General features: G+C 52.2%; 1 protein-coding gene across 5 annotated transcripts in view; it reads right to left on the bottom strand.

Annotated features, from left to right (window-relative positions):
- Positions 1 to 13583, bottom strand: part of SMOX (spermine oxidase) — a 50035-nt gene extending 36452 nt beyond the window's left edge. For all 5 annotated transcript variants that reach the window (XR_009534633.1, XM_060120300.1, XM_060120293.1 and 2 more), the window contains exon 1: positions 13411 to 13583. The gene's annotated coding sequence lies outside the window, so the exon portion shown is untranslated. The remainder of the gene's footprint in view (positions 1 to 13410) is intronic.
- Positions 13584 to 14076: the final 493 nt, after the last annotated feature.

Here is a 14076-nt window from a genome sequence, read left to right as displayed (position 1 = left end):
TAATTGATGTCTAGTCTCATAGCATTGTGGTCGGAAAAGATACTTGATACAATTTCAATTTTCTTAAATTTACCAAGGCTTGATTTGTGACCCAAGATATGATCTATCCTGGAGAATGTTCCATGAGCACTTGAGAAAAATGTGTATTCTGTTGTTTTTGGATGGAATGTCCTATTAATATCAATTAAGTCCATCTTGTTTAATGTATCATTTAAAGCTTGTGTTTCCTTATTTATTTTCATTTTGGATGACCTGTCCATTGGTGAAAGTGGGGTGTTAAAGTCCCCTACTATGATTGTGTTACTGTCGATTTCTCCTTTTATGGCTGTTAATATTTCCCTTATGTATTGAGGTGCTCCTATGTTTGGTGCATAAATATTTACAATTGTTATATCTTCTTCTTGGATTGATCCCTTGATCATTATGTAGTGTCCTTCTTTGTCTCTTCTAGTAGTCTTTATTTTAAAGTCTATTTTGTCTGATATGAGAATTGCTACTCCAGCTTTCTTTTGGTTTCCATTTGCATGGAATATCTTTTTCCATCCCCTTACTTTCAGTCTGTATGTGTCTCTAGGTCTGAAGTGGGTCTCTTGTAGACAGCATATATATGGGTCTTGTTTTTGTATCCATTCAGCCAGTCTGTGTCTTTTGGTGGGAGCATTTAGTCCATTTACATTTAAGGTAATTATTGATATGTATGTTCCTATTCCCATTTTCTTAATTGTTTTGGGTTCGTTATTGTAGTTCTTTTCCTTCTGTTGTGTTTCTTGCCTAGAGAAGTTCCTTTAGCATTTGTTGTAAAGCTGGTTTGGTGGTGCTGAACTCTCTCAGCTTTTGCTTGTCTGTAAAGGTTTTAATTTCTCCATCAAATCTGAATGAGATCATTGCTGGGTAGAGTAATCTTGGTTGCAGGTTTTTCTCCTTCATCACTTTAAGTATGTCCTGCCACTCCCTTCTGGCTTGTAGAGTTTCTGCTGAGAGATCAGCTGTTATCCTGATGGGGATTCCCTTGTGTGTTATTTGTTGTTTTTGCCTTGCTGCTTTTAATATGATTTCTTTGTGTTTAATTTTTGACAGTTTGATAAATATGTGTCTTGGTTTATTTCTCCTTGGATTTATTCTGTATGGGACTCTCTGTGCCTCCTGGACTTGATTAACTATTTCCTTTCCCATATTAGGGAAGTTTTCAACTATAATCTCTTCAAATATTTTCTCAGTCCCTTTCTTTTTCTCTTCTTCTTCTGGAACCCCTATAATTCGAATGTTGGTGCGTTTAATGTTGTCCCAGAGGTCTCTGAGACTGTCCTCTGTTCTTTTCATTCTTTTTTCTTTATTTTGCTGTGCAGCAGTTATTTCCACTATTTTATCTTCCACCTCACTTATCCGTTCTTCTGCCTCAGTTATTCTGCTATTGATCCCATCTAGAGTATTTTTTATTTCATTTATTGTGTTTTTAATCGATGCTTGATTCGTCTTTAGTTCTTCTAGGTCCTTGTTAACTGTTTCTTGCATTTTGTCTATTCTATTTCCAAGATTTTGGATCATCTTTACCATCATTATTCTGAATTCTTTTTCAGATAGACTGCCTATTACCTCTTCATTTGTTAGGTCTGGTGGGTTTTTATCTTGCTACTTCTCCTGCTGTGTGTTTTTCTGTCTTCTCATTTTGCTTATGTTACTGTGTTTGGGGTCTCCTTTTTGCAGGCTGCAGGTTCGTAGTTCCCGTTGTTTTTGGTGTCTGTCCCCAGTGGCTAAGGTTGGTTTAGTGGGTTGTGTAGGCTTCTTGGTGGAGGGGACTACTGCCTGTGTTCTGGTGGATGAGGCTGGATCTTGTCTTTCTGGTGGGCAGGTCCACGTCTGGTGGTGTGTTTTGGGGTGTTTGCGGACTTTTTATGATTTGAGGCAGCCTCTCTGCTAATGGGTGGCGTTGTGTTCCTGCCTTGCTAGTTGTTTGGCATAGGGTGTCCAGCACTGTAGCTTGCTGGTCGTTGAGTGAAGCTGGGTGCTGGTGTTGAGATGGAGATCTCTGGAAGATTTTCGCCGTTTGATATTATGTGGAGCTGGGAGGTCTCTTGTGGACCAGTGTCCTGAAGTTCGCTCTCCCACCTCAGAGGCACAGCACTGACTCCTGGCTACTCAATTTGGGATGATTTGTTGTCTATTCATGTATTCCACAGATGCAGGGTACATGGAGTTGATTGTGGAGCTTTAATCCGCTGCTTCTGAGGCTGCTGGGAGAGGTTTCCCTTTCTCTTCTTTGTTCTCACAGCTCCTGGGTCTCAGCTTTGGATTTGGCCCCTCCTCTGCATGTAGGTCGCCGGAGGGCGTCTGTTCTTCGCTCAGACAGGACAGGGTTAAAGGAGCAGCCTCTTCGGGGACTCTGGCTCACTCAGGCCGGGCGGGAGGGAGGGGCACGGAGTGCGGGGCGAGCCTGCAGTGGCAGAGCTCGGCGTGACGTTGCACCAGCCCGAGGCGCGCTGTGCGTTCTCCCAGGGAAGCCGCCCCTGGATCCCGGGACCCCGGCAGTGGCAGGCTGCACAGGCTCCCAGAAGGGCGGTGTGGACAGTGACCTGCGCTCACACACAGGCTTCTTGGCGGCAGCAGCAGCAGCCCCAGCGTCCCACGCCCGTCTCTGGGCTCCGCGCTTTCTGCCGCGACTCGCGCCCGTCTCTGGAGCTCCTTTATGCGGCGCTCTTAATCCCCTCTCCTCGCGCACCAGGAAACCAAGAGGGAAGAAAAAGTCTCCTGCCTCTTCGGCAGCTCCAGAGTTTTCCCGGACTCCCTCCCAGCTAGCTGTGGCACATTAGCCCCCTTCAGGCTGAGTTCTCGCCGCCAGCCCCAGTCCTCTCCCTGCACTCTGACCGAAGCCCGAGCCTCAGCTCCAGTGCCGCCCGCCCCGGCGGTGGAGCAGACAAGCCTCTCGGGCTGGTGAGTGCCGCTCGGCACCGCTCCTCTGTGCGGGAATCTCTCCGCTTTGCCCTACCCAGGTATGTGGGGAGTTTCTTGCCTTTTGGGAGGTCTGGGGTCTTCTGCCAGCGTTCAGTAGGTGTTCTGTAGGAGTTGTTCCACGTGTAGCTGTATTTCTGGTGTATCTGTGGGGAGGAAGGTGATCTCCGCGTCTTACTCTTCCGCCATCTTACCCGGAAGTCTTTCAAGTTCTTTTATTGAGTTCAAAGAGAGACTTAATAACTGAACAGCTTTTGGAATCAAGAAATGTCTGTTCTTATAATTCTATCAACATTGTTACCACTACTTTTCACTGAGTACGTCCAGGGTACAGAGGGCAATGCTAAGCATTTCACGTGGAATATTTCGGTTAATCTTCATGTCACTATCCCCCTTCTACAGAGGAAGAAACTGAGTTTCAGAGAGTTTCCACAACCTGTCATCTAACATAAGGCACTCCAAAATATACTCAGTAAGATACTAAGGCTCAGGCTTTACTCTTTTTTTGAAAACCGAGGAATGAATCAAGTTTATCACCTTTTCTTGAGTTACTTTCTCAGATTAGCTCAAAAGTTTTGCATTAATTGTATATGATTTTTTAATTTTCCAAAATAGAAAAGATAAAAGAGATATGTTTGTTTAACATTTAAAGGCCTCATTTTCAAATCTTTCCTATGAATGTCTGCCCACTGGAGGTCCTGCGTGTCTCCTACTTAGCTGACTCAAGGTCTAGTTATTTGCCAGTCCACTAGGAGCACCCATCAGTGTCTTCTCCCTAGAGTCAGGAGTTTGGGGGAGCTGGGCTGGGCTGGCTTGGGGAATAGGTCTGGTTGTGGGTAGGAAGGCATGGTTGAAGGTTTGGAGACGGGCTCTGAGGGGTCTGTGACTTGAGGAAAGGGCATGAAACCAGATGTCCTAGAACCTGGGCTTGAGACCCAGTCATGCCATTTGCTGGCACTGCCAGTGTTCCCATTTGTGAAATAGCTCATGCCCCGTGGGCCACATGGGGAGGACAGGAATTATGGGTCTACCAGGGCCTGGCACAAGGCTGCAGAGGGTGGCTGGGTTTTGTTCTGTTTCCTAATAAATTACAGCTCATTTCCAAGTGCTGCTTCTCTTGGTCTTAAATCACACCTTCCTTAACACCCTCCCGCAAGAAGCAGCTAGATGATAAAGGAATCTGGACTGAGGGTCAGGGGTACTGGACTTACCCCGCCACACAACAGCCAAGCCACCCTGGTTTGCTTTTCTTCATCCTCCCTCTTACTGACCCCTGATTTAGAGAGAGCAAGAAAAGCCTTGGGCTCCTGCCTATTTGAGGAAGAAAGAGACAGGGCCAAAGGAAGAAGAAAGTGCAGCTGAACTGGGTAAGAAAGCTTGCTGAGCACCCCCTACCAGGGCCTCCCTGAGGGCTGTTGTCACCACGTAGGCCTGTTACCCACATCGCACCATTACAGCAACTTCTGGGTCGCTGTTTGAAATGCTGCACCCCATCACTTCCACCTGAGCTGCTGAACAAAAAGAGTCCTCACACCTCAGAGGATATGAGGTGTGGTGAGGGGCAAGGCAGGGTGGCCTCACTGACCTCTCCCAGCGACAGTGGAGGCAGGATGAGCACGAGCCCAGGGACTCTCCCTGTCCTACACTTTAGACACCCCTTCCAGGAAGGTGACAAGAGTGAGATTCCTAAACTTTTGGGAAAATGACTCAGAGCTCTGATAATCTGAGGGTCATATGAGCAACTCGCCCCTTCCCATGCTTGAAACATGAAAGCACACAGCAATTCTCTGAGGAAGCCCAATGAGGGGGGAGGGGTCCTGTACCCCCAACCCACCATCACACCCTGCCACTTTTCTCACTAAACCACTGATCTGATCAAACCACTGCCCTGCTCAAAAACCTTCAATGGCTCCCAGTGGGCTAATGAATGAAGGCAGGTCCCTGACACCTCCTCCCTGCCCTCAGCCCCCCTGTCTCCTACATACACCCACTGGACCCCAGGACTCCCATACCCAGACTAGGTCCACAGGGCCCAGGGTGGCCTGTGAAATCTCTTCACTCTGCCCAGATATCCCCACCCTGCTAGCCACTCCCCCAGGAAGTCAGTCCTCACTCTTTTCTTGCCATTCTGGAAAATCACCCCTCTGTTCTAATCAAGACCCTATCCTGAGCCTTACATGCTCTCTGCTGACCTTTGTGCCTCCCAAACCCCTGACAAGTGTCCCCTTCCCTGGGTCCTTCCTGGGGACACTGCCTGCAGCCATGTCAATCACATTAAGAGCAGCCAACAAGAATCTGGGTGTCACAACAACCCTATGAGGGAGGTAACATTATCTCCACGGTACAAATGAGGATAGTGAGGCACAGAGAGGTTTTACCTTCTTGCCCAGGGATCACAACCTCACTCTCTGAGATGAGAGGCTGAGAAGGAACTTGCAGGGCAAGAAGACGGGAGGGAAAGATGGGGTAGGAGGCCCTCCCAGAATCCGGAAGACCCAGGCCTGGCTACTATTGGGTCCCTTGCCCACCCACCCAGTGAAGCAAAGCTGCTGCCACTAGAACCCAGGGCTGGTTCTGGGCCCCAGTCCCCTCCAGGCCATCCCTCCCTCTACAGTACCCTTTTCTTCCACTAACTCTCCAAATGTACCCTTTTCTTCCACTAACTCTCCAAATGTACCCATCCCACCAAGTCCACCTCCCCCCAGGAAGCTATTGTTCCATCCTACCTTCCCTCCCTGGCACTTCTGGGCCCACCCATCACCCGCGTTTGTAGTCTCTCAGGGAGCAGCATCCTCCCACATCAGCCCTTCCCACCAGGTGTTCTATTGGTCAGTTGGTCATTATTACGATGTCTTCACAAAAAAAATTGTCTATGGTCAAATCAGTTTAGAAAACACCAGTTTCTTTTCTACAGGACTTGTCAAAGCCTTTAATTCTCTTAAATGCATTCTGAATCTCCCATAGGATAGTGGAGTGGATTTTCCAGTTTCTACCCTTGTTTGTTCCCTGAACGCTTGAGGTTTCTCAGAACAGTCTTTGAGAAATGCCACCTCCTCCCACCCCCTCAGGACAGCCTGGCACAGCTGGGGGCACATGGGTAGGAATCAAGAGGGGGAGTGGGGGGGTTATCCTTTTAGGAGTTATGAGTGACATTTTTTTTTTTTTTTTTTTTTTTGCGGTACGCGGGCCTCTCACTGTTGTGGCCTCTCCCGTTGCGGAGCACAGGCTCCGGACGCGCAGGCTCAGCAGCCATGGCTCACGGGCCCAGCCGCTCCGCAGCATGTGGGATCCTCCCAGACCGGGGCACAAACCCGTGTCCCCTGCATCGGCAGGCGGACTCTCAACCACTGCGCCACCAGGGAAGCCCCATGAGTGACATTTTGAGAGCTTAACCTGAAAGCCCCTCTTGGCACTGCCCAGGGCAACAGAACCTCTGCCTTTAGTGTCTGCCCTTCCCACCTTTCTTTGGGTGAGGTGACTGCCTACCCTCCTGCTAGGGTCTAGAGGGACCTCATCTGACCAGTGGTCTCAGATACCACCCTTCAGGCTCTGCACAGACCAGAGAACAAGGGGTCTTGGGAGATCCCCAAATCAAGCGGGACAGCTCTTCTGGGCAAATTGCTCATTCTACTCCATCATCAGCACACAAGTTTCAATAGTAAACCACAATTAAAATGTATTAAGCTGCCATTCTGGGAAGATGCAGTGCTCTACTCAACAAACCCTGCAACTCTCCCCCCTGCTCCCCAGAGAGGGGACTGAATCCCTCAATTTACAGGAAACTGAGTCCTCAGAGCAGAGCAGACACTTGCCTGTAGGGGAGCCTGTAGGGACACTTGCCAGGGGCAGAGCAGAATGAAGCATCCAGGCCTCCCCACTTCCAGGTGCACTGGGGAGGTGGCCTGAGTGGGATAAGACCCCAACAGCAGCTCATGCAACCATCAGGGCAGCTACAAGGACTCACGCAGGCCAGGCGGGGGTCAGGGATGCTCACTGGGGGTGAGAGCTCAGCAGCTGGGGGAACTTTAAGGGCTTTCAGGGGAAGATGGCATGTCTAAGGCTGGCGTCAGCTGTTTCCCCAATCTCCTTGGCCCAACTCTGGCTGGAGGAAGAGTGCTCACCCCAGATTGGCTAACCACAGGGCCGGGCTTGGCTGTGGGGAAAGATAAGATGCCCTACATGCCGTCTGCATGTCACCCTGCCCTGGGGCAGTCGCCTAAGACACTTTCTCATGGTTTTGGGAGCTCCTCAAAGTCAGGCACCCTAGAAATCAGGCCTGAGCTCCATGCCTGAGATCCAAGTCCCCAGAAGCACCTCACCCAGCCCCACCCCCCCAACAGAGTAGCCTCTGCATCCCATACCCTCCACATGCTCCCCTCTGCCCTGCCCCCATACAAGCAGTCTATACGCCTCCCCCAACACAGTTCACAGGAGCCAGGACAGTCCCCTTTATCTGCTTCGGGTCTCACCTGATCTGTGCCCATCCCTGTACCTGCCTGGCCCAAAGTCCCCAGTCTCAACCCTCACTACACAAAGATAACCCATGGGCCAGCAGCATCACACCACCCAGGAGCTTGTTAGAAACACAGAGTCTCAGGCCCCACCCGACCTGCTGAATTGGAACCTGAATTTTAACAAGCTGTCCACATGTATGCTAGAGTTTGGGAAGAAATTTTATAGACCACTACTCTAATCAACTCCTTGCACCTATGGCCTATAAGCTTCGATGGCTCCCCAGGGCCTAGTGAATCAAGTCTAGACTCAGTGGCTTGACAATCAATGCTTTGACTGACTTGTCCAGGGCTCCCCCTCCACCTCAGGAATGCCATCCCCTCCTGTGTCGGTCAAAGCTACCCAAGACTTCAGGGTGCTCTAAAAGCACCACCTCCTCCAAGAAGCTGGTCTGAACTGCATCTCATTACATCACATCTGGCATGGCTCATTCTTATTTCCTGGTGAGTGGGGACCCTGTCCTGTGTTCCCAGTGGCCCCAAGCACCAGGGTGGGACATAGAAGATGCCAGATGCCAACCACAGGTAACAAGGCCCAGTGTCCAGCTGTTGGAAAGTCCACCCTCAGCTCTAGCCTGCTGGACTCAGGCTCTGCCACAGCCTTCACCTTAACTCAGCAGACAAGGACTCAAGCAGTGTGGACAAGCCTCCTGCATACTCCAGAGAAGGAGCACTCCTCAGAAACATGGGCCTAGTGAGTTTCCAGCAGCAATGTGCTTGCTCTGGGCCTCGGTTTCCCAAAATGCAGAAGAGAATGCCACTGAGTCTGCCTCCCTCTTTTCCTGGGGGGCTGGGAGGATCTGAGATAGATGAGCAGATCCCCTAAACGCTGGGGTCAGAATTTGCAGCAAAGAGACTCCAGCCCTGTGTGGTCAGCAAACTCTTTCTCAGACTATTAGCCAGGCCCCTGGGAGGCCAAGTCACCTGCCCAGAGGTGTCCTCATGACCAAACAGGAAAGCCTCAAAGGACAAGGCTGTCACACCCTCCTCCCCACTCCCTCCTTCCTGGCCCAGTTCCTACAGACGGGCATCCCATGGGAGTCCTCACTCTTTACCCTGGGTCTGCAAGAAGGTACTCAAGCATGTAACCTCAAGGAGTTCCTGGCTTCTACAACCTCTGGGGAGCAAGAAAAAAGAAAAAAAAGTCTCTCTAATCTCATTTTACAGACAGACAAAAAGGGGTAAGGACAGGGCCAATACTGAAGTGGATTAAGCTCTTTGCAGTTCCCATTTCTCTGTTCCCCCAGCTCTGCTCCCACCTTCAGTCCAGCCCTACTCAGACCCCCATCCAGGTTTCCCAAGGCCAAGTCTGAAGCTCCACCTCACCACATCCTAGATGGAATATAAAACAGGCCAGTTTATCTGCAGAGTTCCTACCTGACCTCTCTGGGCTCTCCAGAGGCAGATGAAGAGGGCAGTGTGGCAATGCTGAACCCAGAGAAGTGACACTCCAATGGTGGCATCTCAAGCAGGGAGCTGTTTTTGTACGAGAAGTAGCTGTCCTCCCTAGCTCCGGGAAATCACAGTGTGCGTGACACCCAACTACCTGGCCTGGGCCCAAAGCCCCTCCTGTAAGAAACAGAGAGACTCAGCTGCCCACTCTGAATGAGGACCCCTTCTACCTTACAGGGTGTGACTTCTTTCCTACCTCCCCAACCCCAAGGCCAGGCACCTCTGCGGGTCACGAAAAAACATTTGTTAAGAAGACTTCAGCTGGCACATATCTGAGAGGCATGAAAGAAGTGACAGAGTAGAGTGTCTTAGAGCATTTATTCTGGAGCCAGGCTGCCTAAGTTCAAATCCTTGCTCTGTCACTACCAAGGTGTATGACTGTGCCTCAGTCTTCCAGTCTGTAAAATGGGAATAAGACCTACCTTACAGAGCTGATAAGAGGATTCAAGGAGGACTTCCCTGGTGGCACAGTGTTTAAAAATCCGCCTGCCAATTCAGGGGACACGGGTTTAAGCCCTGGTCCAGGAAAATCCCACATGTCACGGAGCAACTAAGCCTCTAGAGACCACGAGCCACAACTACTGAGCCCACGTGCCACAACTAATGAAGCTCACGCACCTAGAGCCCGTGCTCCACAACAAGAGCAGCCACTACAATGAAGAGTAGCCCCCGCTCACTGCAACTAGAAAAAGTCCATGTGCAGCAACAAAGACCCAATGCAGCCAAAAATAAAAAGATAAATAAATAAATAAATTTATTAAAAACAAAAGAGTATCAAAGGAGCTAATATTTGCAAAGTCCTTAGAACACTGCCCGGCACACAGTGAGTATACCAGGGCCCTGGCCTAGCCTCTTGGCCTCTGCCTGATTTCTCCCACCCCAGATACCCTCCTTTCTTCCATCTATCCTAGCTCAAAGCCTTTCCTAGGCATGCCAGCCCAGCCCTGATCTGAACCCCTATCCCCTAGTTCCAGCGCTCACCTCCCAATGTTACCTTGGTCCATCACCAGTCCCCCTGTCCAGGGCCAAGCTTCCCTCTCCCAGATCTGAGGTCCCTCAGTTCTTAGCCCTCCATTCTGAGAGCACTAGCCAAACAGCTCAATTCTCAGTTGGCTCCTCTGTGCAAAAAGGGGAGCTGTGGGTGGAAAGACAAGGGTCTACAGAGACCCCCAACTCCAGCTTCTTCCTCCCCTTCAACTCCCTGCCCTGAGGGCTAGGCACCCAACAGTCACCCAAGAGATTGGGTAAAATAAAGCCCTGGCTGCCCAGGCCATCCCCACCTCATGAGTTAGAAATCACACACAAGCACATAGGCACACACCCCTCTGTTGACCCAGTCTGGATTTCCACCAAAGAGAGCAAAGGAAACATTTCTCCCCAGCCCACAGCAACCCACATCAACTCCACAGCCCCCCAGACCCACCCAATCTCCCACTAGGCATACAGGCCTGCCTTTGAGCCTTCCCTTTTTCCCACTGACCCCCTCAGATTCTTGCAGTGATTTGCACAACTGCTTTCATGGAAAGAAAACAAAAATCCTTAGGATCACCTGAGGTTTACAAGGGGCTCCTGCACTGCCCTGACCTTTCCACCTGGCTCAAGATTTCCTGAGTATCAGCTACATGCCAGGTACTGTGCTAAATGCTCTAGATTCAGCAGTGGGCCATTCAGTCAAGGTTCCAGCCCTTAGAAAGCCAGAAAAAGTAAACAGACAACTGCAACAAATGGTTATGAACTGTGATGAATATAATGAAGAAAGTAAACCAGGTGCTACAATGAATTACAGGGAATGAGGGGCTTCTACCAAGACTGGGAAGGCATATGAGGAAGGCATATTTAAGCTGAGACCTGAAAAATAAGAAGGAGCATAGCCAGCCCAGTAGAAAACCTTGGAAGAACATTCCAGGCAGAGAAAACAGCACAAGCAAAGGACACAAGGCAGGAAAAAGCTTAGGTGTTCAAGGGGCAGAAGTGATTCAGGTGTGACTGTCAGGAAGATGAAAAGGGGACAGTGTTAGGATAAGGCTGGGGAGCAGTGATCAGACCTTGGAAGATCTGAAAGGCCAGGGGAAAGCTTTGAAATTTCATTCCAAGTGCAACAGGGAGCTATTGAGTGTCTTAGAGGAATGAGACTAAATATTTTTCTAAATTGTTCTTGCTGCTCTGTTAAAATGGATTTGAGGAGGCAATTGCAGACTTAGGGAAAGCAGGCAAAAGCTACTACAATATTCAGGCAAGATATAAAAGGTGGCTTGGCCTGGGGCAGTAGCCTAGGGCAGCAGCAGTGGAGTCAGAGCATGAAGAATAGGCCTGAGATAGATTTGGCAAAAAGAACCAAAAGCAGTTGCTGTAGCACTAGATGTGGAGAGGGAGGAAAAGGGAGGAGATGATGCCACCTGGTTTCCTGTCTTTAATGGTGGGTGGGTTACAAGCCCTTTACTGAGATGGGAAGGCCTGCGGAGAGTCATGCTTGGGGAGCACAGTCAGGGTTCTGTTTCACCCATATTAACTTTTTCATACCTATGACACCATAAGTCATCAGATGGGGGGCTGGATAGAGAGGTTGGGACTGGAGATAAAATTTGCTACTTAAAATCATGAGAATGAAAATGATATACACTTAAGACCTGTGTTTGTAAATAAATGTTTGATTTTAAAAATTATAAGAAAAAATGAGAGCTTGAGGGGTATGTAAATAGAAGGGACTCACGGGAGAGGAGGGGGCTGAGAACAGAGCCTGGGGATCCTCCAACATTCAGAGTGAGTGAAGGAGTTGTCCTTAAAGACAAGTAAGGAAGGGCTTTGGTGGGGGGAAAGGGGGGTTGGTAAGGAAGAAAACCAGGAGAAGCCAAGAAAGGATATGGGAGAGAATGATCAAGACCAAGGGAGGTCAAGGAAGACCTACTTGTGGGGGAGTGTAAATCACAGGAGACCTTTACTTGGGTAGTTTCAGTGAATCGGTGAGACCAAAGCCAGGTCAAGTGAGCTGAAGAACCCAGGGACCACAGGTACACACAGCTCTCTGGAGAAGTTTTGCTGTGAAGGGAAGTGGAGAAGTGTGTCTGTAGCTAGGGGAGAATGAGGGATGAAGGCAAAAAGGGGGGCCATAGGGCTTCCCTGGTGGCGCAGTGGTTGAGAGTCCGCCTGCTGATGCAGGGGACACGGGTTCGTGCCCCGGTCTGGGAGGATCCCACATGCCGCGGAGCGGCTGGGCCTGTGAGCCATGGCCGCTGAGCCTGCGCGTCCGGAGCCTGTGCTCCGCAACGGGAGAGGCCACAACAGTGAGAGGCCCGCGTATCGCAAAAAAAAAAAAAAGGGGGGCCATAAAATGGAGGGGAGGGGTGGCAAAGCATGTTCTTACACTGTTGTGAATGATCCAAGGGGAAAGTAGCCACTTTTAATACTGGAGAGAGGGGAAGTAACTTGAAGAATGGGGGACAGGGAGCAGACCATCTTGGAACCCTAGTTAGGCATTAGCCTGTGGCAAGAGCCCAGCTAACAAGAGGAAAGGGGAGGGGGGCAAAGATGCAAAACGCAGATGTGGGGCCTTCCTACACACACTTTCAGATGCACACCTACCCATTCCAGTGACCCCCCCTAGACACTTGCCGTTTTGCTGCCTGCTCCAAACACGGACAAGTTACCCACCCCCTCCGCGGAATGGCACGGGATGTGCCACCACAGGCAGACTGTTCAACCAACCTGTGGGCACATCTCACCACAGGTGCCAGCCACGGCGCTTCTCTTATCAGGCCATACTCCCCTTCCTAGTGCAAGCTCCGACGGGGTCCCCAGGCCCCTCACTGGCTCTACCAGAGCCCCAGCCCCCACCCCTGGGCAGTGACTTCTCTGAGTCCCTCCCCCAAATTGAGCATTCGACACTGCCTACCCCATTCCGAGCCTGGCTCTCGCCTAGACCAACGCAGCCCGTGAGCACCCAGTTGGCTCTTCGGAGAGAGCTGCTCCCCACATTGTCCGGGGGACACCCCGAGGAGACCACCTGGACGCCCTTTGGGAGGGTGGCCCAGCCCCTCCCCGTGTCCCAGCCGTCGTCCCGGCGCCTCCTCTTCCCTCCCCAGTGCCCATGCTCTGGGCGGCCCAAGCCGTCGCGGGGCGTCCGCGCCCGGCTTTGTCTGCTCCCACGGAGCGCGCCCGCCGGGCGCCGCGGGCGCTCCCCAGCTGCACGCAGCCCCAGGGTCCTGCCTGCCTTCCACCCTCCCACAGCCCCCCGCCTCGGGACCACCGCCACCCTGCCTGACCGCCGCCTCCCACGACGCGAGCGAAGGGGCGCGGCGCCCACCGCCCTCGCCGGCCTCCGGGAATGCCGGGGACCCTGGCCCTCCCGCCCGAGCGCCGCTCCGGCTGCCGGAGCCCCGGGCCGGCCGAGCCCTCGGGGCCGCGGCGGGCCCCTCACCCTCCCGCGGCGGACGCAGCCCCAGCCTGCGCTCGAACGGGGCCGGCGGCCGGGGGTCGGGGAGCCAGGAGCAGACGCGCGTGGTACCTTTCCCTGCTGAGCCGGGGAAGTGAGTTTGCGACCAGCGGCTCTCCACCTCGGCCTCCTCCGCCTTCCCTTCTCTTCAGCCGCCTGGCTTCCTCCTCCAGCCGCCGCCGGGACCGTAGGGGCCCGAGCCAGCCGCCGCGGCCTGTGTGGGGCCCCGCTCCGCCTAGCGTCCCCGGCCCACCCCTCCCAATCTGTTCAGGCCCGGCCCCCTCTCCGCCTCGGGGCGGGGACGCGCCGAGCTCCTCCCCCGACCCGCCCGCCGTGGGTGGGGAGGCTGGAGGCTGCGTTGGCAGGGAACCTCAGTGACCCTCCTTGCGGAGGGACCTGGACCCAGCGCTCCCCACCTGGGTTCCACGGCCCCCTCCTCAAGCTGGGCGCCGAACGTCCCCACCTGTCCCCAAAAGAAAAGCAGGCAGCCCAGCCTTGCGCGCCCTGTGCTTGGGCGTAACGTGGAGCCGAAGCTGCCTGCCAGGCGATGAGCAGAGCAAGGATGCAGGCCTCAGTTTACCCGCAGAACTCGAAACCCTCCTGTTGAAAGGAAGGGGCGCCTCTCTCTCCTCCCGGAGCTGTCTTCACTCTGGCAGACCCTCCACTGGATCTCAGTTGGGGTCAGAGGGCTCGTCCCCAGGGGGCCACCTCCAACCTCATTTTCTCTGCAACACTACT

Source organism: Mesoplodon densirostris, chromosome 16 (assembly GCF_025265405.1).
Source record: "Mesoplodon densirostris isolate mMesDen1 chromosome 16, mMesDen1 primary haplotype, whole genome shotgun sequence".
Classification (NCBI taxonomy): domain Eukaryota; kingdom Metazoa; phylum Chordata; class Mammalia; order Artiodactyla; family Ziphiidae; genus Mesoplodon; species Mesoplodon densirostris.
The sequence above is the reverse complement of the archived record's forward strand: the minus strand, read 5'-3'. Positions and strand labels throughout refer to the sequence as shown.